At 46.4% G+C, this 20030-nt stretch overlaps 1 long non-coding RNA gene across 1 annotated transcript; it reads left to right on the top strand.

Annotated features, from left to right (window-relative positions):
- On the top strand, positions 1-20027 carry LOC125019801. The gene is made up of 3 exons (XR_007114123.1): positions 1-180; positions 7914-8060; positions 19970-20027. It is a non-coding gene; the product is annotated as an uncharacterized LOC125019801 (long non-coding RNA).
- Positions 20028-20030: the final 3 nt, after the last annotated feature.

Below are 20030 nucleotides of genomic sequence, written 5' to 3'. Positions count from 1 at the left end.
TGTGCTGAGAGCCGCCTCATTGTGTGGTCGCTCAGGGTCTGGACGCTCCGTCACTCCGTGGATCAGTGGATCAGTGGATTTATCCCCGGAGGATTTACCGTGGAAATTACCGGAAGGTTTGGATTAACGGCGGCGGAGCGGGCTCGTGTCTGCAGGATGTCTTCACGTGGACACGCCGAGGTGAGCACCTCTTCCTCCTCTTCCTCCTCTTCCTCCCCTTCCTCCATCTCTTCCTCCACCTCCTCCCCCTTCTCCTCCTCCCCCTTCTCCTCCTCTTCCTATTACTCTTCCGTCTCGCTGCGTGATTGTGCGTTTTTGATTGACGGCTGTCAGTCACTCATTCATTAGACATGCGCAGTAGCGACAAACAAAAACAAATAAATAAATAAATACCGAAGCAGATTCAGTCCAGACATCCTGCAAATTCACTGAGGCTGAGTGTGTGTGTTAGTGTTAAATGTTTGTTGTGCAGGATCAGAGTCTTTGTCTGTATTTTTCTTTAACACACACTCTTTATCTGTGAGTCTTAGTCCTGGTCCAGGTCCTGGTCCAGGTCCCTGGTCCTGGTCCCTGGTCCCTGGTCCTGGTCCTGGTCCTGGTCCTGGTCCCTGGTCCCTGGTCCTGGTTCAGGTCCCTGGTCTTGTTCTGTGGTCCTGGTCCCTGGTCCTGGTCTGTGGTCCCAGGTCCAGGTCCAGGTCCCAGGTCCAGGTCCCTGGTCCTGGTCCACCGTGAGGTCTGCGTGGTCCTGGTTCAGTTAGAATCAATATTAATTTTTTCATCTTCCTTTAAGACTTAAAAGAATCACCACTGGATCAATCACCAATCAAACACCGGGCTGAAAGTCCTGCAGCCACAGAGGTAGAAGGGTCCAGGTCCTCCTCCAGATCCAGGTCCAGGTCCTCCTCCAGATCCAGGTCCAGGTCCTCCTCCAGATCCAGGTCCAGGTCCTCCTCCAGGTCCTCTGGTGTAGCTCCTAGCTGAGCCTAAAGGAATCTGGTCTGAGGAGTGACTCCAGGACAGGAGCTGTGATGTTAGTGAGGAGGTGTCAGGGAGGAGGTGCAGGGAGGAGGTGTCAGTGAGGAGGTGTCAGTGAGGAGGTGTGATGTTAGTGAGGAGGTGTGATGTCAGGGAGGAGGTGTCAGTGAGGAGGTGTCAGTGAGGAGGTGTGATGTTAGTGAGGAGGTGTGATGTCAGGGAGGAGGTGTCAGTGAGGAGGTGTCAGTGAGGAGGTGTGATGTTAGTGAGGAGGTGTCAGGGAGGAGGTGTGATGTTAGTGAGGAGGTGTGATGTCAGGGAGGAGGTGTCAGTGAGGAGGTGTGATGTTAGTGAGGAGGTGTCAGGGAGGAGGTGTGATGTCAGTGAGGAGGTGTCAGTGAGGAGGTGTCAGGGAGGAGGTGGCAGGGAGGAGGTGCAGGGAGGAGGTGTCAGGGAGGAGGTGGCAGGGAGGAGGTGTCAGTGAGGAGGTGTGATGTTAGTGAGGAGGTGTGATGTCAGGGAGGAGGTGTCAGGGAGGAGGTGTGATGTTAGTGAGGAGGTGTGATGTCAGGGAGGAGGTGTCAGTGAGGAGGTGTGATGTTAGTGAGGAGGTGTCAGGGAGGAGGTGTGATGTCAGTGAGGAGGTGTCAGTGAGGAGGTGTCAGGGAGGAGGTGGCAGGGAGGAGGTGCAGGGAGGAGGTGTCAGGGAGGAGGTGGCAGGGAGGAGGTGTCAGTGAGGAGGTGTGATGTTAGTGAGGAGGTGTGATGTCAGGGAGGAGGTGTCAGGGAGGAGGTGTGATGTTAGTGAGGAGGTGTGATGTCAGGGAGGAGGTGTCAGGGAGGAGGTGTGATGTTAGTGAGGAGGTGTCAGGGAGGAGGTGTGATGTCAGTGAGAAGGTGTCAGGGAGGAGGTGTGATGTCAGTGAGGAGGTGTCGGGGAGGAGGTGCAGGGAGGAGGTGTCAGGTAGGAGGAGTCAGGGAGGAGGTGTGATGTTAGTGAGGAGGTGTCAGGGAGGAGGTGTGATGTCAGGGAGGAGGTGTCAGGTAGGAGGAGTCAGGGAGGAGGTGCAGGGAGGAGCTGGGCTTGAGCCCGTTGCTACGTATGAGGCATCGTGTCATTGATCCATAGAACGAGTCACATCCACAGACTGAATCCTAGAATCTGATCTATGAGACTGAAGAGAAATAAATAGCAGATCTACTTTAGAACCATTGTTGCTCTTCATCCATGTGGTATTAACCAGGTAAAATGATTCCTGCTCCATCCAATCATTCAGTGTTTGGAGAATATCTCTCCTCCTCTTCTTTCCACCATGTTCTCCTCTCTAAGCCTCTTAAAGTTCTCCTCCCTGCTCTCAGCACATCTCACTGCAGAACCTTCTTTAGGAACCTTTCATCTCTGCCTCCATCTAGGAACAACTCTGAGAAAACATCAGGGTAATAATTCATTTATCTCAGGATTAGTCAACTCTTTGCTCTAAGAGTTTTTATGGGACCAGGTCTCCAAGAGGGACGTTGTTCCTGTGATTAACCACCAGTCATGAGCTAGAGATTAAATTATTATGGACTGTTGATGTGCTGCAGGTTAAAGTCTAGATTTTATGGGTCATTCCAGGTTAAAGACTAATCCACAGAAACAGATTCACCATTAAATAACAGTTGGCTTTTATCAGCTGATTCCTAGTAAATCTAACTAGTGTTTCACCTAACGAGGCTCCTGGAGACATTGAAGATTCAACTTTCTTTTCATTCCACATGTTCAGGTCCAGATCAACTAAATCCAGTTCATCATCAACCAGAGGTTCAGTCAAAACTTAGAGCTGGAGAACAGACAGTGGGACATAAGAGGGACGGGACAGGCTGGTCTATAGCACATGGACATAAGAGGGACAGGACAGGCTGGTCTATAGCACATGGACATAAGAGGGACGGGACAGGCTGGTTTATAGCACATGGACATAAGAGGGACGGGACAGGCTGGTTTATAGCACATGGACAATATTTACAGATGGAAACTATGAACAGGAGAGAGATCAGCATCTACACGATGACTGACTGAGCTACTATGAACATGTTCTAAAGGTGGAGTAAATGTTAGTCGACTAGAAACAGGAAGTAGAACATCATTTACTCTGGAGGATGGGGACAGATGATAAATCAGGACATATGAAGACAGATAAAGGGAACATGAAATAAATGATAAGCAGTAGCTGCTGCGGGTGAAATATTGGCTCCGTTGTCTAATCTGAATCTAATCTAATCTAATCTTCTGTCCGTTTGTTTTCCTGGATGCTCAGAGGTCAAAGGTGGTCTTCTAGAGCATCGTGTTCAGACCAGGGACCACTGAACCCATGACACAAACAAACCGAACCCTAACCCTAACCCCTAACCCCTAACCCCTAACCCTAACCCTAACCCGACTGAACCCATGACACAAACAAACTGAACCCTAACCTTAACCCCTAACCCTAACCCCTAACCCCTAACCCCTAACCCCACTGAACCCATGACACAAACAAACCGAACCCTAACCCTAACCCTGACCCCACTGAACCCATGACACAAACAAACCGAACCCTAACCAGTGAAAAAGGCTGATTTCTGGTGTTAGTGTAAACTCAGTGTGAACGCCTCCATTGTTCTGTTGTGTCAAACCTACACCTGCTGTCTGATGGAGGTCTGCTGGCGTCGGTTTTGTTCGTTAACCTCAGGGTGAGCTTGGAACCAATGACTGTGAGTCTCCGGTGGGTGGATGAGAATAATGTTGTTATTCCAGTGCAGGAAGATTGGTGGCGTCGCTCTAAAAGCCTCCGTCGGGTATTATGTTCAACACTGAGCAAATCTGAGCCGCGGGACTCGTCTTTTGTTCTGATCCTCTGGAAATTAAACTCCGTCACAGGGAGAAGATGAACCTCCATCCATGTATCCATCCGTCCATCCATCCATCCGTCCGTCCGTCCGTCCGTCCGTCCGTCCGTCCGTCCGTCCGTCCGTCCGTCCGTCCATCCGTCCATCCATCCATCCATCCGTCCGTCCGTCCGTCCGTCCGTCCGTCCATCCGTCTGTCCATTACTGGTTTAGTTTAGTTCTTCTCGTCTTTACAGAGTTGTTGTAGTTCAGCCTCATTGGAGGGTTCTCCAGATCATTGGAGGGTTCTCCAGCATCAGCCTCCTGTTTAAGGTCCGGCCTCGGCATCTCGGTAGGATCCAGACCTGGATCCAGACCTGGACTCTGACTAGGCCCCTCCACAGTCTTCATGTAGTCGGTCTCCATCTGAGGTCATGGAGGAGGAGGAGAAGGAGAAGGAGGAGGAGGAGGGGATGTAGGGGGAAGGGGGGGGGGGGGGTCCTCAGATCCTCAGCGATAGCAGATGAGGGAGTTAGGAAGACAGGAAGTTCTCAGACCTTTAATCTCTGAGAGGGTTTGATTTCCACTTTCCCATCACCCTCCTCTGTGGCTGCAGGGCGCTGTGGTAGAACTAATCAAAGACTCCTCCTCCTCCTCCTCCTCCTCCTCCTCCTCCTCTTTCTTTGCCTCAATGCTTTCTTGACAAAATTCAGTTTTAACTGTGATGCAACGTGATGAAAGGAGCTGGGAGGACTCTGAGACTCTGCTGGTTTCCTCTGCAGCTTCATGATGATTGGTTGGAGTGATTGTAACTCAGTGCTGCAGAATGAGAGTCCTGCAAAGCCCCCCTTCTATGGGCTAGTAGAGTCCCCCCCAGCCCCTGCACTCCTCCACCAGCTCCTGCCACTTCCCCTCTTCCCAAGGCTCAGAGGTGATGACCATGTTCATCACTAAAAGGTGACAGAGACCGTGCAGCCCGTTATTATTCCTCTCCTGAGGTGAAGCCAGTCTGATGTTACTGACCCTGAGCCTGAAGTCGTTGTAATGACCCAGGATCAGGACCTCGGTCTTGCTGGGAAGCCGTACATCCAGGTCCAACCACAACAGCACGTCAGTGACAGCCAGGGGCTCCAGGTACCCTCTTTCTGCACCGAAGGGCCTAATCTCTTTCACGGTGCTGGAGAAGCTGTGGGCCACACTTGTAGATGAGGTCGGATGATGAAGGAGGGTAGGCCAACGGGTCCTGGGGAAGACAGGGCTGCCACGAGGACCTCTTCAACCTCTGTCACATTTGGCTCTGTGAACTTGACTTTGATGTTGGTTTGATTCTGGTCTTTGTTCTGTCTCTTGTCTCATCCTGAAGATGTTTAATAAATCAGAGTGTGGACAGATGTTAGGGAGCAAAGACCCGTTCACCCATTCAGACCAGGATGAACCCATTAAATCCACCATTAATGTATTCATCTGCTGACAGGTCCTTGGATCAACAGACTCCAATTCAATTCAATTCAATTCAATTCAATTCAATTCAATTCAATTCAATTCAATTCAATTCAATTCAATTCAATACAAAATGTCTCAAGACACTTTACAAAAAACAGCCTGCAACCTCCAGATCAGCCTGAAGGAAAAACCAGAACCAGAACCAGCTCATAGGGAGGGGCCATCTGTCTTAGACCAGCCGGGTAGAACCAGAGAAGATAGAGAGAAGCAGAACAGGAGAAACAGATAAACTAACTTCTGTCATAGATACAAACATCAAGCTGAAGGAAACATGTAGGATCTAGTAATATAACACATAGCTGATGATCTGTGACAGTTTGTGAGTATAACAGGAATCATGGGCAGGTTGGTGAATAGTTCATCTAGGTAGGAGTGGACACCTGGAGGAGGACATGAAGACTGGGACAGATGTAGTTTATGGAGCTCCACAGGTCTGATACACAGACTCCAGACCATGAAGACTGGGCTGGTTGATGAGGCCACGGCAGCAGATGTAGCTTAGAACTCCACAGGTCAGATATTCAGCCTCCAGACCAGAGACCCTCACAAGAAGATGGAGGGGAGAGAGGGAGACACAGTGGTTAGTAAATTATAAGAGACATAAAATAAAATGATAAGATATTAGAGCGAGAGTTACAGACATGTCCTCAGTGCATCGTCCCCCTGCAGCCTAGGCCTGTAGCAGCATAACTAAGAGGACAACATGATTAGTTTGTTTATCCAGACGTAGGGGCAATGTCTGGACCACAGGACCAGGTCCCAGGTAGAACTGGTCCCGTGAGAATAGAACTTTTTACACTGAACAGCTTGAAGAAAAGACCCAGAGCTGAAAGGGTTAATGTGTCTGAGGCTCGTGGAGAAGTTTAACTCGGCGTTAGAGACTCTTTGTTGTGAAGTTTTCAGTAGTTCAGTCATGAGGCTGAAATCTCTTCTAGAATTTATTCTCACCTCAGGTTATCACGCTGTGGTTTGTGTAGCGTCTGAATCATACATGAATACTAAACAACTCCTGCATAATACATTAAATAGTAGCATGCATATTTTACAGGAAGCAGCCGTGCGACGTGTTGCTGCCTCAGATCAGTTTCATGTGTTTAGTTCTTCACACTGAGACACGTCCAGGCCTGGAGGATGGAGAATGGAGGACGGAGGACAGAGGAGGACGAGGGATTTTAAAATATTAATCATTACATTAATTATGTCACTGCAGACACCTGAGGACGTCACCCTGGTCTTGGTTCTGGTCCGGGTGGAGACGCTACAGTCTCCAGATGGAATAAAAGGAATGAAACATGTGGACTGATGTGACCACAGACGTTTGAGCTCATTTTGTGTTTTCCAGTTTGTTCTGAGACTTTAGAGCCGACAGATGTTTCATGAAGAGCTGAAACAAACAGTCCAGCTGTGTTTGGGATTTACTGGAGACAAATAAACCCTGAACACAGCGCCTCCATCACTGTCACGGTTTAATGAGTTTAATGAAACAGAAATGAGATTATAGACGTGGAATTATAAAACACATACAAACAGAACAAGGTAAAAAGTAACAGGTTAAAGGCAGTGACCCAGAAGAACCGGCCAGCTACAGACAAACCAACGTTACCGAGAGATGAAGACAAAATAAAAATGTGTAATTGGGGGTTGTTCCTGCTGGATCTGATGGTTTTAGTCTGGTTTTAGCTCCAATGTGTTCATACAGAGGCTGAGCTAAAAAAAGAAAGAAATCAAACTTAGACTTAGACAGACTTTAATGATCCATGAGGGAAATTACTTTGTCACCGTAGCTTCGGTGCACATAAAAGTAAAAACTATAAGGTTAGATTAAAATTATTATTGAGCAAAATAAACAAATTTACAGTATTAACGAGTAGTTGACAAAAACAGTGATGTGGTTGTTTGGCCGTTTGCATAGCAACAGCAGCATGGGTGGTGTCTGATGGTGTCTCTTGTCGCTGAGGGAAGGATGTAAACATTACGGAGTGTGTCTTCCCGTAGAGTCTGAGGCCGGGTACAGACGGACTGTGGTCTATGAACCAGGTCTCCACAGTAGCCTACTTGGAAGGCTCAACATCACAGAGCTACTGGAAACAGAGACAGACTCTGGGACCAGTAGACTCTGGGCCAGTAGACTCTGGGACCACTAGACTCTGGGCCAGTAGACTCTGGGACCAGTAGACTCTGGACCACTAGACTCTGGGACCACTAGACTCTGGACCACTCTTGGGACCTAACTCTGGACCACTAGACTCTGGGACCAGTAGACTCTGGACCACTAGACTCTGGGACCTCTAGACTCTGGGCTCTGGGATCACTAGACTCTGGGACCAGTAGACTCTGGGCTCTGGGTCTGTCTGGTCCGGGACGTGATAATAAAGAAATGTTTAAATGTGAAAACTTGAGTGGAGACGTTTCTGTAAATGTTTGAGATCGTCAGACATGAATCAGGGCTCCGTTCAGACTGAACCTGATCTCTAGTCTCACCTGTCCTCGTCCTAGTTCTCAGAAAACCAGCTTCCCACAATGCACCTGGGTAAAGATAAAAGCACTGACCCCTCCTCTTCTTCTTCTTCTTCTTCTTCTCTCAACAGATTTCTGAGCAGAGGAGTTGATCAGGGTTGAAACTACATTTGAAGTAGGGCTTCTTCTTCTTCTCTTCCTGGATTTGGACCTTTCTCCTTCACTGATTGGCTGTGCTGCCCTGAAGCTGCTTGTGATTGGACAATCCCAAATTCAAGGTAAGAGGTCGTTCCTTTTTCTTTTTGACTCATGTAGAGACATTTTCAAAGTGCTTTAAACTGGGGAAGTTTCTTCTGTCCCATCCATGAACACAAATAACTTATTTATTTATTTATTTTATTTTATGTGTTGCTAGTTTTGGATATTTTGATTAATTCCTCTTTGAGACAAGATAAGCTTCTCTTTGGAGGAAATCTCTTCTTCTGGATCGTATAATGAGCTCATGGTAGAATGTGATGATGTCCAGGAGAAATAAAATGTCCAAAGGCTGAATTGTGTGTACGTTGCCTCCTGTAGTGAATCAGTAGCATTTTGGAGCCAGATTCACTTTCACTCACTCCAACGTGGAGGAACTTTGGGTTCTTTGGTTTGATCCAGATGGAGAGTGGACCTGGTTCTGTTTTAACGAGAACCAAAATTTGTGTCTAAAATGGGAATTAATGTATTTTCACGGTGAACTTGTGATTTGAATCAAATGTTTTATATGTAAATCACAAACGAACAAAAGCTCAGAGCAGGAAAGAAAAAGTCAGTGAAAAGCTGAACAAGGACATTTGTCCTGTGACAGCTGATGAATGGCTCCTTATGAATTATTCATGAGGTAATAACAGTTCTGTCAAAGGAGAACAGGATCAGGTTAAAAAGAATCAGATTGATCCCGTTTCCATCCAGATGGAACAGCGGATCTGTGACTCTGAGGCCAGTGTGTCCAGGGTTTAGTCTGCACTCAGTTTTCCCAACATGTTCCCACGGGAACAGCCGAGGTTAAAGACCTGCTTGAACCTGAAAAGACACAGATAAAGAGCTGAAGACAACAGGACCAAGAGTCCCTGAATGCATCACATTCTCAGAACTAATGTCGGACTGAAACTGAGGCTAAATGTAAGAAATGGAAACATTAGGAAACAGTGAAGGAACTTTTTGTCCTGGTGTGTTTAAAGGCCATCTGATCATTAGTCAACTCATGTCTGTCTGGACCTGGTCTGTCTGGTCCGGGTCTGTCTGGTCCTGGTCTCAGTGTTGTGTTCTGTCCACTTTTCTGAATAAAACCAATAGAAGTTACTGAAGTGTTGTGGGCCAGACTAGACCCTCTGATGGGCTGTTTTTGGACCACGAGCCGTATGTTTGACTCCTGTGATCTGGACTCAGAAGAAGAAGTTGAACTCTTCGTAAAGTTGAAACTACTCACGACTGAGGCTTGATGCTAATGGAGATGCTAATGTCGATGCTAAAGGTGATGCTAATGGTTTAAGGTGGAGGTTTCAGATGAGCTTCGTGGGGTTTCTGCCTCACCCTCTGCAGATTACATCAATGTCAGAATCAGAATCAGCTTTATTGCCCAGGTACAGTATCGGTATGTGAACTCATACAAGGAATTTGACTCCGGTCACTTTGCTCAATGGTGCAACAAAATAAAAAACAACACTTCAATAAGCATTAAAAACGTATGAAAAATGAATAGAAAAATGGTACAACATAAATAGACTTTCACAATTAAAAAATAGAAAAATAAAATATACATCTATGCACCTGTATATATAGTGTATACAGTTAGTATGAACATGAATACGAAAAGTCTTTGTCTGTTGTTACTTTTAAATAATTGAAAATTAAGAAATAATAAAGTTTTCATATCTGCTTGGAGCTCTGTGAGTTCACTGGTGGGTTTTATTTCTATGAAGGTGAGATTTCTCCTGCAGGAGTGATGTTTCCCAAATGTCCCAGTTTACTTGAACCCACCACGTACTTAGTGGATCTGATGGTCTCGGAAACAGAAATATTAATTCATTCATTCATTCATTCGTTCGTTGTTGTGTTTCTCCTGCAGGAGTGAAATGTGTTGGATTCAGTTTGACTTTGATTGGTCTCCTCTCAGGTTCAGCTTTAAAGAGACGATGACTCCTCAGATCTAAATTCAGCCCTGAACTCTTCATACGTCTCGTTTTAATTTTAACAGCTCCCGACTCAAACGGTTTCCTGCCAATGTAGGTTTATCTGACAGCTTAAAGACTCTCTCTCCAAGCTGCCAAATCAAACCAACCACCAAATGCTGCCTGTGTTCAGTGTCGTCCTGACAGAGGAGCTGAAGGTCCCAGAAACTTCACACCACCTCCTACGAGTCGGTGACAGATACAAGTCTAAAAGGTGGAGAGATTACATTTAGAGGATTTAAAGTGGTGATGTCTCTGTGAGCAGCCCTCCCATCATAGATGAGTCAGACATGGCTAATATCTGGAACTGTCCCCCAGGACATGCTAATGGCTATACTAATGTCAATAGGAATGGCGATGCTAATGCTAATGCTAATGGAGTGTTGAGTCTGATGGTTGTTGGCCTGGGAGGTTGTGTTTGAGGAAAGAACTCAACTCCAGATGCTAAAGGCATTTCTAATAGAGATGCTAAAGACAAAGTTAATCGTAATGGCGATGCTATGGGCAAAGCTAATGTTGATAACACTAATGGCAAACAAAGGCATGGAAACATAGGTGATGCTAACGGAGACGGTAGCAGTAATGCTAATAGCCAGCTGGGTCTGATAAAGACTCTCTACTCCATGTCCTCAGAGTTGTGCAGCGACATTGGCCTCCATGATGAGTTTAGCATTTAGCTAGCATCATTAGCAGTTAGTTTTAGAATCAGAGCTGCCGTCTAATGGCAGGTTTGACCTGTGAAAGTGTCTGAGTGCCAACAGTTCCAGACAACAACAAAATAACCAAAGGACTGGCTTCTGAAGAACCAGACATGTGAACATCACTAGCTGCATGGTGTCTTGGCTATTGCTGTGGTTGCTGCATTTGTTGACCAGGCTTTAGCTTTGAGCTAGGCTAATGGCTAATACCTACATTTAAGTGATGAATGACTCTTTTTGGTTTTAACAACTTTGATTTTTTCCACAGACATGATAATGGTTCTTAAAACATCTCACCAAAAGGACTACAGCTGGCTAACGCTGGGACATTCACTATTAAGATGATTAATATGTGTATGTCCTCTTAAATAAATCAATGGAAAAAATAGCTTCAGTGGTAGCTGACAGATATCTGTAGACGCTGTTTCCATGAGTTGAGAAAAGGAACTGCATGCTCCATTTCCGAGCGTGAAATAACATCTTTTCAGAAATAACACGGGGCCACATGAAATCCGACCTTGGGCCGTGATTGGGCTGCGGGCCAGACTTTGGACAGCCCTGTATTAAACTGAAAACTGGTTTGTAGAAGAGTCCACACAGACGGAGTCCTCTTGTGCGGTAACTGAACTTTTTTTGCCAATCTTAAGAGCCCGTTGGTATTTTCAGAGTCTCTCTCTCTGGGATTAAGGTCGACAGGGATTATCTGCAGCAGACGCCACAAAAACTCGACCTCCTCCTCCTCCTCCTCCTCGTTAGGAGGAGTAGATGGTTCTGGTCTTTGAGGTCATTTTTTCTTGTCGTTCTTCAGCAGAAACCAGATCAACCTTTATTTGTTCAGGTGCAGTGATGGCGGATGAATGTCTGGAACTTGGAGCTCTGTTAGTTCACTGGTGGGTTTTATTTCTATGAAGGTGAGATTTCTCCTGCAGGAGTGATGTATCAGTCCACCCACAGCCCAGATGCCCCAGCTTACTTGAACCCAGCATGTATTTAGTGGACAGAAATATTCATTCATTCATTCATTCATTTGTTGTGTTGTGGTTGTTGTGTTTCTCCTGCAGGAGTGAAATGTGTTGGGTTAATTTGGACTTTGACCTGAATATAAAACAATAAACTGTGAAGCCTGTGATTGGCCTCCTCTCAGATCCAGATCCAGATCCAGGTCCAGGTCCAGGTCCAGGTCCAGAAACATTGTTATTGTGGACGTGGCCTTGTTCCTGAGACTTTAAAAGGCTGTGGGATTAATCTCTCTGTGTTTATGTGTTCTTGAGCAGTTGGTGGTGGTGGTGGTGGTGTGTGTGTGTGTGCGTGTGTGTGTGGGGGTGGAGGGGGTGGGGGGGTACGTCTGTCTTTGGATTAAAGGAGATAAGATTTGACCTCCTCGTTTCTCTTCTCGACTTTATCCTCTCGGCTGGAAAATGCCCTAAAACCTCCTAACCCCTCCCCCACCACCACCATCATCCTCATTAACCCCCCCCCCCCCCACACACACACACACTCACACACTCCTCCACTCCTCCACTCACATCATGATCTGATGACCTTCCTGTTCTAACGTCAGGATAAATGAACCAAAATTAAAGATTTGCCGTCTTTTACAGACGACTCTTTAAATCCTGCAGAGATCTGGTCTAGAGTCAGAGTCAGTGGATCAGCTGAGACCAGGTGAGACCAGCTGAGACCAGGTGAGACCAGCTGAGACCAGGTGAGACCAGCTGAAACCAGGGTGGGGCAGCTGAGACCAGGTGAGACCAGTGAGATCCGGCTTTAGACAGCTGACCTAGGCCTGATCTGGTCCGCTAGAAATTTCAGGTCTGTCTTTGTTCCGATTTCTGGCCCTTTGGTACCTGAAACCTTCCGTCATGACCTGTTCATCGAGCATAAAAGGAATAGCACGGGGAGAGGGGGGAGAGGGGGAGAGGGGGAGGAGGGAGGTGTTCTCCAGGAGGTGGCCCACTTTAAGAAGCATTTATTCATTTGTTAGATTTTTTTGGCGAGGGCCAGAGTTCCCTGTCTGCCCCAGAAAAGAGAAGAGAAGATAACGCCCATGGTTACCTGAAGGTCTCGTCTCCTTTTAGAGGCTCATGGCTCAACATATTCCAGCCAGAAGGAGCTGAGAGACATTTTAGCTTTTTCTGTTGAGGAACAGAAATTAAGATGAAAATGAACTTTATTTATACATTTAGGATAAACCCTAACCCTGTTACCATTTCATTTATGTTGATGGTTAAACTGGCTGTAAATCCCTGAGGGTGAGTAATAATTAAATCCTGTGTAGCTTTGTGAAAGCTGAGGACAAGTTCTTCTTTTATTGTTGTTTTATCTCTTTCCCTTCTGCTTGTCATGTTTTTAAATGATCTAATGTTGTTTTAATGTAAAACACTTTGACGAGATGTGCTATATTGTTCTCTAAGTGAGGAGGCTGGATACTCATCATTCATTTTTTCTTCAGGTGGAGGTGTTTTGTTGTAGACCTGATCAGCTATTACCAGAACAGACTCACATGGAACACTGGACCACTTTCATCTAATATTTTATGTGTTAGGTCGGGTTCTTTGTTGACTTTCATTCTCACCACAGCTGAAAAACCATCAGCAGATCAGGCCTCAGCCTGGAATCCTGAAGCCAGTGAAGTGTGGACAGCTGTGCTGTAGATCATTTCTCCACCACTGCCTGTGTCTCAGTCATCGAGTGTCTGGAAGTGGATCAGGTTTCGTTGACCGGATGCTTTAGGATGGAGGTGATGTGTCTAATCCTGGAGGAGGATTAACCGGCGGGACTGAAACCCATGGACGTGTCCCGCTGTGTCTTCAGATCTCAAATCTGTCTCATCCCTTCATCTGTTATCCAACGATTCACCTTCATCCTCTCTCCTTCCTCCCAGTCTGTGGGTTACCACGGCAACCACGATGTCATCGTCGCTGTTGTCATCGGAGGAGGAGGAGTTATATTATGATCATATGTTACTTATATATGATGATGTTCTCTGGTCTCTGGTCTGTTCTCTGGTCTGTTCTCTGGTCTGGTCTCTGGTCTGGTCTCTGGTCTGGTCTGGTCTGGTCTCTGGTCTCTGGTCTGGTCACTGGTCTGGTCTCTGGTCTGTTCTCAGGTCTGGTCTCTGGTCTGGTCTCTGGTCTGGTCTGGTCTGGTCTCTGGTCTCTGGTCTGGTCACTGGTCTGGTCTCTGGTCTGTTCTCTGGTCTGGTCTCTGGTCTGGTCTCTGGTCTGTTCTCTGGTCTGGTCTCTGGTCTGGTCTCTGGTCTGGTCTGGTCTGGTCTCTGGTCTGTTCTCTGGTCTGTTCTCTGGTCTGTTCTCTGGTCTCTGGTCTCTGGTCTCTGGTCTGGTCACTGGTCTGGTCTCTGGTCTGTTCTCAGGTCTGGTCTCTGGTCTGGTCTCTGGTCTGGTCTGGTCTGGTCTCTGGTCTCTGGTCTGTTCTCTGGTCTGTTCTCTGGTCTGGTCTCTGGTCTGGTCTGGTCTGGTCTCTGGTCTCTGGTCTGGTCACTGGTCTGGTCTCTGGTCTGGTCTGGTCTCTGGTCTGTTCTCTGGTCTGTTCTCTGGTCTGTTCTTTGGTCTCTGGTCTCTGGTCTGGTCACTGGTCTGGTCTCTGGTCTCTGGTCTCTGGTCTGGTCTGTGGTCTCTGGTCTGTTCTCTGGTCCTCCCAGTCTGTGGGTTACCACGGCAACCACATTGTCATCGTCACTGTTGTCGGAGGAGGAGGAGTTATATTATGATCATATGTTACTTATATATGATGATGTTCTCTGGTCTCTGGTCTGTTCTCTGGTCTGGTCTATGGTCTATGGTCTATGGTCTATGGTCTCTGGTCTGGTCTCTGGTCTCTGGTCTGTTCTCTGGTCTGGTCTGTGGTCTGTTCTCTGGTCTGGTCTCTGGTCTGGTCTGGTCTGGTCTGGTCTCTGGTCTGTTCTCTGGTCTGTTCTCTGGTCTCTGGTCTCTGGTCTCTGATCTCTGGTCTGGTCTCTGGTCCCTGGTCCCCGGTCCCTGGTCTCTGGTCCCTGGTCCCTGGTCCCTGGTATCTGGTATCTGGTATCTGGTATCTGGTCCCTGGTCCCTGGTCCTTGGTTTCTGGTCTCTGGTCTCTGGTCTCTGGTCCCTGGGCTCTGGTCCCTGGTCCCTGGTCCCTGGTCCCTGGTCTGGTCTTTGGTCTTTGGTCTCTGGTCTCTAGTCTCTGAACTCTAGTCTGGTCACTGATCTCTGGTCTCTGGTTTCTGGTTTCTGGTTTCTGGTCTCTGGTCTGGTCTGGTCTGGTCTGGTCTGGTCTGGTCTCTGGTCTCTGGTCTCTGGTCTGGTCTCTGGTCTCTGGTCCCTCGTCTGGTCTCTGAGCCCTGGGGGACACTGAGTCCTGGGGGACACCTAGTGCCAGGGCAGCAGTGGATGAGGAGTAGTTGTGTATGTGTATGAATTGTTGTGTGTTGGAGAGGTAGGGTTCTCCTTGGTTCTTGGTTCTGGTGAGAGCCAGGATAGAGTCGGTGTGTACTTTTAAATATCTGACTTTTAAAAATGACTTTGAATTGATAACCACTTGTCTTTTAAGGAGCACGTTCAGTCTTGTTTTTCTTTTTATGTGAAACAGAAAATTGACCTGTTTACCTGTGACAAAGATCTGCTGTGTATGTGCATCACGCTGCACTGGGATTTATTCCAAACAGTGGTTCTGTCATCCATCTCTATCGTCTCTACAACATTCACACATTGAGCCTCCAGGTTCCCATGGACAATAGCCTCGTTAGAGCTCTATTCATAGGGCATGTTAGCCTGGGCACTCAGTTCCCCCCATTCAAGGACAGGTAAGTATCAGCCATTATGGTAATTAGTGACCCCAGTTTCTGGTCAAGCAAGTTTCAGGTGGGTGTTACCCACAGAGTTTTTCCTATTTAAACCTCAATTTCCCACTAGTTTATCAGAACTGAAGAAGCTACTCGGATGAGTGGCGAAACGTCTTCAAGAAATTCTACAAGTCCAGCTGACCTTATTCAACGCTTTTTGGATTACCATGACCTGGATGACTGAGAACCTTCACAGACACGTCGTCTCTACACTAAAGTTAACTGGTCATGGTTACATGCTCTTCACCTCATGTTCATTTATGAAGCCATTCTGGGTAAAATACTTCTTCTCTTTTAACGTGGAAACAAGGAGCTTATTATCTCCACTCAATTAAGCAATATTACCCGAGGTTGTGCTTTAACGTCATTTGAGGAGGACGGTGATGCAGTCAGGACTGAGGCGGCCGCAAGCATCACCGAAGTGCTCATATTACGTTAAAGCACATCCTCCTTGTTGCTATTATACAACAATTACCAACAAAATAAAGCATATAACTAAATATATATTCATGTTGATGGACATTTTGCACTTCCTGTTTCCATGGAAATAAATGGGGTCTGACTAATAACTGGAACACAATCAGCCACGTCAGTAGAATCCTATGTGTAACGGGACCTAGTTCACCACTACAGGAAATAATCCGAACCTTAGTAACGACCTAGCAACAGAAATGATTTTCTAGTCCCAGGTGAGTGTATTTTTCAGCCGCTTCCTGCTCCAGCTCTGACAGTTACAGTGTTGCCATGGAGATGGATACAATGTTGCCACAGACTTGGCGGAGCAACATTTTTAGTGATGAGTCCGCCGTGCTGTAATACTGATTTGAGCACGTTCTAAATATCTTATTGACCAATCAGACTGCTTCGTCGGAGCTACTTGTTGTATAATGGACATTTTTCACCTGTTTGTTCCAGAAATAAGAACTGAAGTGGGAAAGAAAACTTTTAGGTTTTGGCTCCAGATGTTTGGAATAAGCTTCAGTCTGAACTGCAACTATTAAACCTCACAGCTGTGACTGGGTTTAAAGCTTTGATGGGATCAGTGGAGTCCAGGCTTTCTGGATGTGAGTGTATTAATGAAGTACGTTCTCATTTACAGTGGGGGAAATAAGTATTTGATCCCCTGCTGAATTTGTAAGTTTGCCCACTTCCATAGAAATGATCAGACTCTGGTTTTTATGGTTGTTTACTGGTTATGGGTATAGACAGAATATCAGTCGAAAATGCATAAAAAACACACAATCTAAAAGTTATAAATTGTTATGTATTTTATTAAGGGAAATAAGTATTTGATCCCCAAGCACAACACAAGTCAGTACTTTGTAGAGAAACCTTTGTTGGCAAGCACAGCGATGAGACGTTTCTTGTAGTTGGTCACCAGGTTTGCACACAGCGCAGGAGGGATTTTGGCCCATTCATCTTTACAGACAGTCTCTAAATCCTTCAAGTTTCTTGGCTGCCTCTTGGAAACTCGGAGCTTCAGCTCCCTCCACAGGTTTTCGATCGGGTTAAGGTCTGGAGACTGACTAGGCCACTCCATGACCTTAATATGCTTCTTCTTGAGCCACTCCTTTGTTGTCCTGGCAGTATGTTTTGGGTCATTGTCATGTTGGAAAACCCACCCACGAGGCATCTTCAGTGTTCTTGCTGAGGAAAGAAGGTTTTTGCCCAAGATGTTACAGTACATGGCTGCATTCATTGGCCCCATAATGCGGTGAAGTTGCCCTGTACCCTTTGCTGAAAAACAGCCCCAAAACATGATGTTTCCACCTCCATGCTTAACCGTGGGTATGGTGTTCTTTGGGTCATACTCACGTTTTTTCATCCTCCAAACACGGCGGGTCGAGTTAATGCCAAATAGCTCAACTTTGGTTTCGTCAGACCACAGCACTTTCTCCCAAGCCTTCTCTGAGTCATTTAGATGTTCACTGGCAAACTTAAGGCGGGCCTGTACATGTGCCTTCTTGAGCAGGGGGACCTTGCGGGCACTGCAAGAGTTCAATCCATAACGGCGCAGTGTGTTGCCAACAGTTTTCTTGGTGACGGAGGTCCCAACTGCTTCCAGATCATTAACAAGCTCCTGCCGTGTTGTTTTAGGCTGCTCCCTCACCTTTCTCATCATCATCCTCACTCCATGAGGCGAGATTTTGCGGGGAGCTCCAGACCGAGGACAGTTGATGGTCCTTTTATGGGTCTTCCACTTGCGAATAATGGCACCAATAGTTGTCACCTTCTCACCAAGCCTTTTGCTGATGGTTTTGTAACCTATACCAGCCTTGTGCAGGTCTACAATCTTGTCCCTGACATCTTTTGACAGCTCTTTGGTCTTGCCCATGGTGCTGTAGAAGTTGGAATGTAAGAAACTGATTCTTAGAGCAGGTGTGCTTTATATACATGACGAGTTAAGATCAGGAGTATTGGTAATTAGTTGACTGAGCACAGCTGTGTGCCACATGCGCACCAGCCAATCTGTAGGAGCCTGAATTCTAAGTGAATTGTTGGGGATCAAATACTTATTTCCCTTAATAAAATACATAACAATTTATAACTTTTAGATTGTGTGTTTTTTATGCATTTTCGATTGATATTCTGTCTATACCCATAACCAGTAAACAACCATAAAAACCAGAGTCTGATCATTTCTATGGAAGTGGGCAAACTTACAAATTCAGCAGGGGATCAAATACTTATTTCCCCCACTGTATATGTTTGTTTCTGTCTTTTAATTCTGTGACTGTGTAGCTGTTATCTTGGCCAGGTCTCCCTGGTAAAACACTAGATTTCAGTTGAAATAATTTCACTGTGACAGTTCTACTGTGAAGGACATTTTAATTCTCCAGGTCCTGTTCAGACTTTAGACACAAACATTGAGAGCAGCTCAAAGCGTTTAACTTTAACTTCACTATCGTCTACATTTCTACAGAAAAACCACTCAAAACAGCCCAACCAAACCCAATGGAACAGAACTACCGTAGTAAAATGAGTCACTGAGTCCTTGTGTCCAGTGTTGATCATGTTGTTGAGTCCTTGTGTCCAGTGTGTGAGTCTGTGAGCTCCTTTAGGCTAAATGTTCCTGGTAACAGCTGATCAGTCGGAGGAATCTGATCATAGTTTCATCCTGTTTATCTCTAACTGATCTGATTCACTGGTAAATCTTCACTGGAAGTTTATTCCCAGTGTTAATGAATGGAAACATCCTCTCAGTGAAAGTGTTTTTGAAGGTGTGTATGTGTGTGTTAGTATCAGAGAAGGACAGATTTCCTCTGTTCCAGTCCAGATTCACTCTGATCCTCTGGAACTTCTTCTTTACTTAGAGAACAATGTCAGGAGCTGGTGGTGACCATGTTGAGTATTTACCTTCATAGAACCTCATTGTCTACAGTCCATGTCCGTCCACATGTCTCCCTTCGTCTGGACAGACTCTGCTGACACACCTAGTTCCCACCATGTGTTATTTCCAACCTCAACATCCCAGCTGTGAGTCCTTGAGTTAAGGCTCTCAGAGCCCAGGACAGACCAGTTAGAATCAAACCTCTCTGGATTATCAGGAAGTTGTTGTTTATCTCCTCCTCTCACACTGGTCAGATCTTCAGACAGGATCAGTTTTCTTCCAGCAGTGTTTGGATCCAGAATGACAGGAGTGTAGGAGACCAGGTCCTTCATGTTGTTCCAGATGTTGAAGGCCAGGTTGCCCAGATGTTTGGCCTGGTCTATCAGAGCTCCTGAGGGCAGCTGTGGATCATCCAGCAGGGGGCAGCGCTGGACTCTTTCCACTGCAGCCTTGTAGTTGTTGAGGAATGAGACGTCTTCAGCTCTCAGCTCCTCCTCTGTGGCTCTGACTGTGTCTGAAAGAGCTGCTATCTCTCTGCTCAGAGCCTCCATCTTCTCCTTCATCATCTGACTCTTCTGCTCCTCTTCCTCCCTCAGTGCAGCCATCCTGGCCTCCTCTTCCTCTGCTAGAAACTGGTGAAGCTTCTTGAACTGCTCCTTAATCTGCCTCTCTGTGTGTCGGGCCTGGACCTTGATGTGTTTTTCTGTTTCATCAAACTTCACTTTAACTTCTTCACAAACCTTTAACTTCTCCTTTAAGAGCTCCAGAGTTTCTGTTAACTTAGAAAATGTGTCTCTCTTTAGTCACAGTAATAAACTGTTTCCTGGTTTGTCTCAGGTGAGGGGGCGGGGCTTAACCAGAACTCATCTTATAAATGTTGAGCTTTGACCTGTTGTTGGATGTTTCAGTCCAGAGGGTTTAATCTGAGAAGGAGCGTTATCTGGTGTTTAATTGTGGACTGAGTTGCTCCAGTATGTTCTGTGAGTTTATTGATATAAACAGAGCCGCTAAATTTTTTTACATTCCTTCATAAAAATGGCCACGAAGCTAAATGCTAGGTTAAATGCTAATCCTCATTTTCCTTTCTCTCTTTGTTCGTTCACAGCTGACGTCGGCCATGACTTGCTGACATTACCCCCTCCTCCCTCCTCCACCCCCCCCCCCCC

Source organism: Mugil cephalus, chromosome 14, assembly GCF_022458985.1.
Source record: "Mugil cephalus isolate CIBA_MC_2020 chromosome 14, CIBA_Mcephalus_1.1, whole genome shotgun sequence".
Taxonomy (NCBI): Eukaryota; Metazoa; Chordata; class Actinopteri; order Mugiliformes; family Mugilidae; genus Mugil; species Mugil cephalus.
This window is presented reverse-complemented; position numbering and strand designations above follow the sequence as displayed.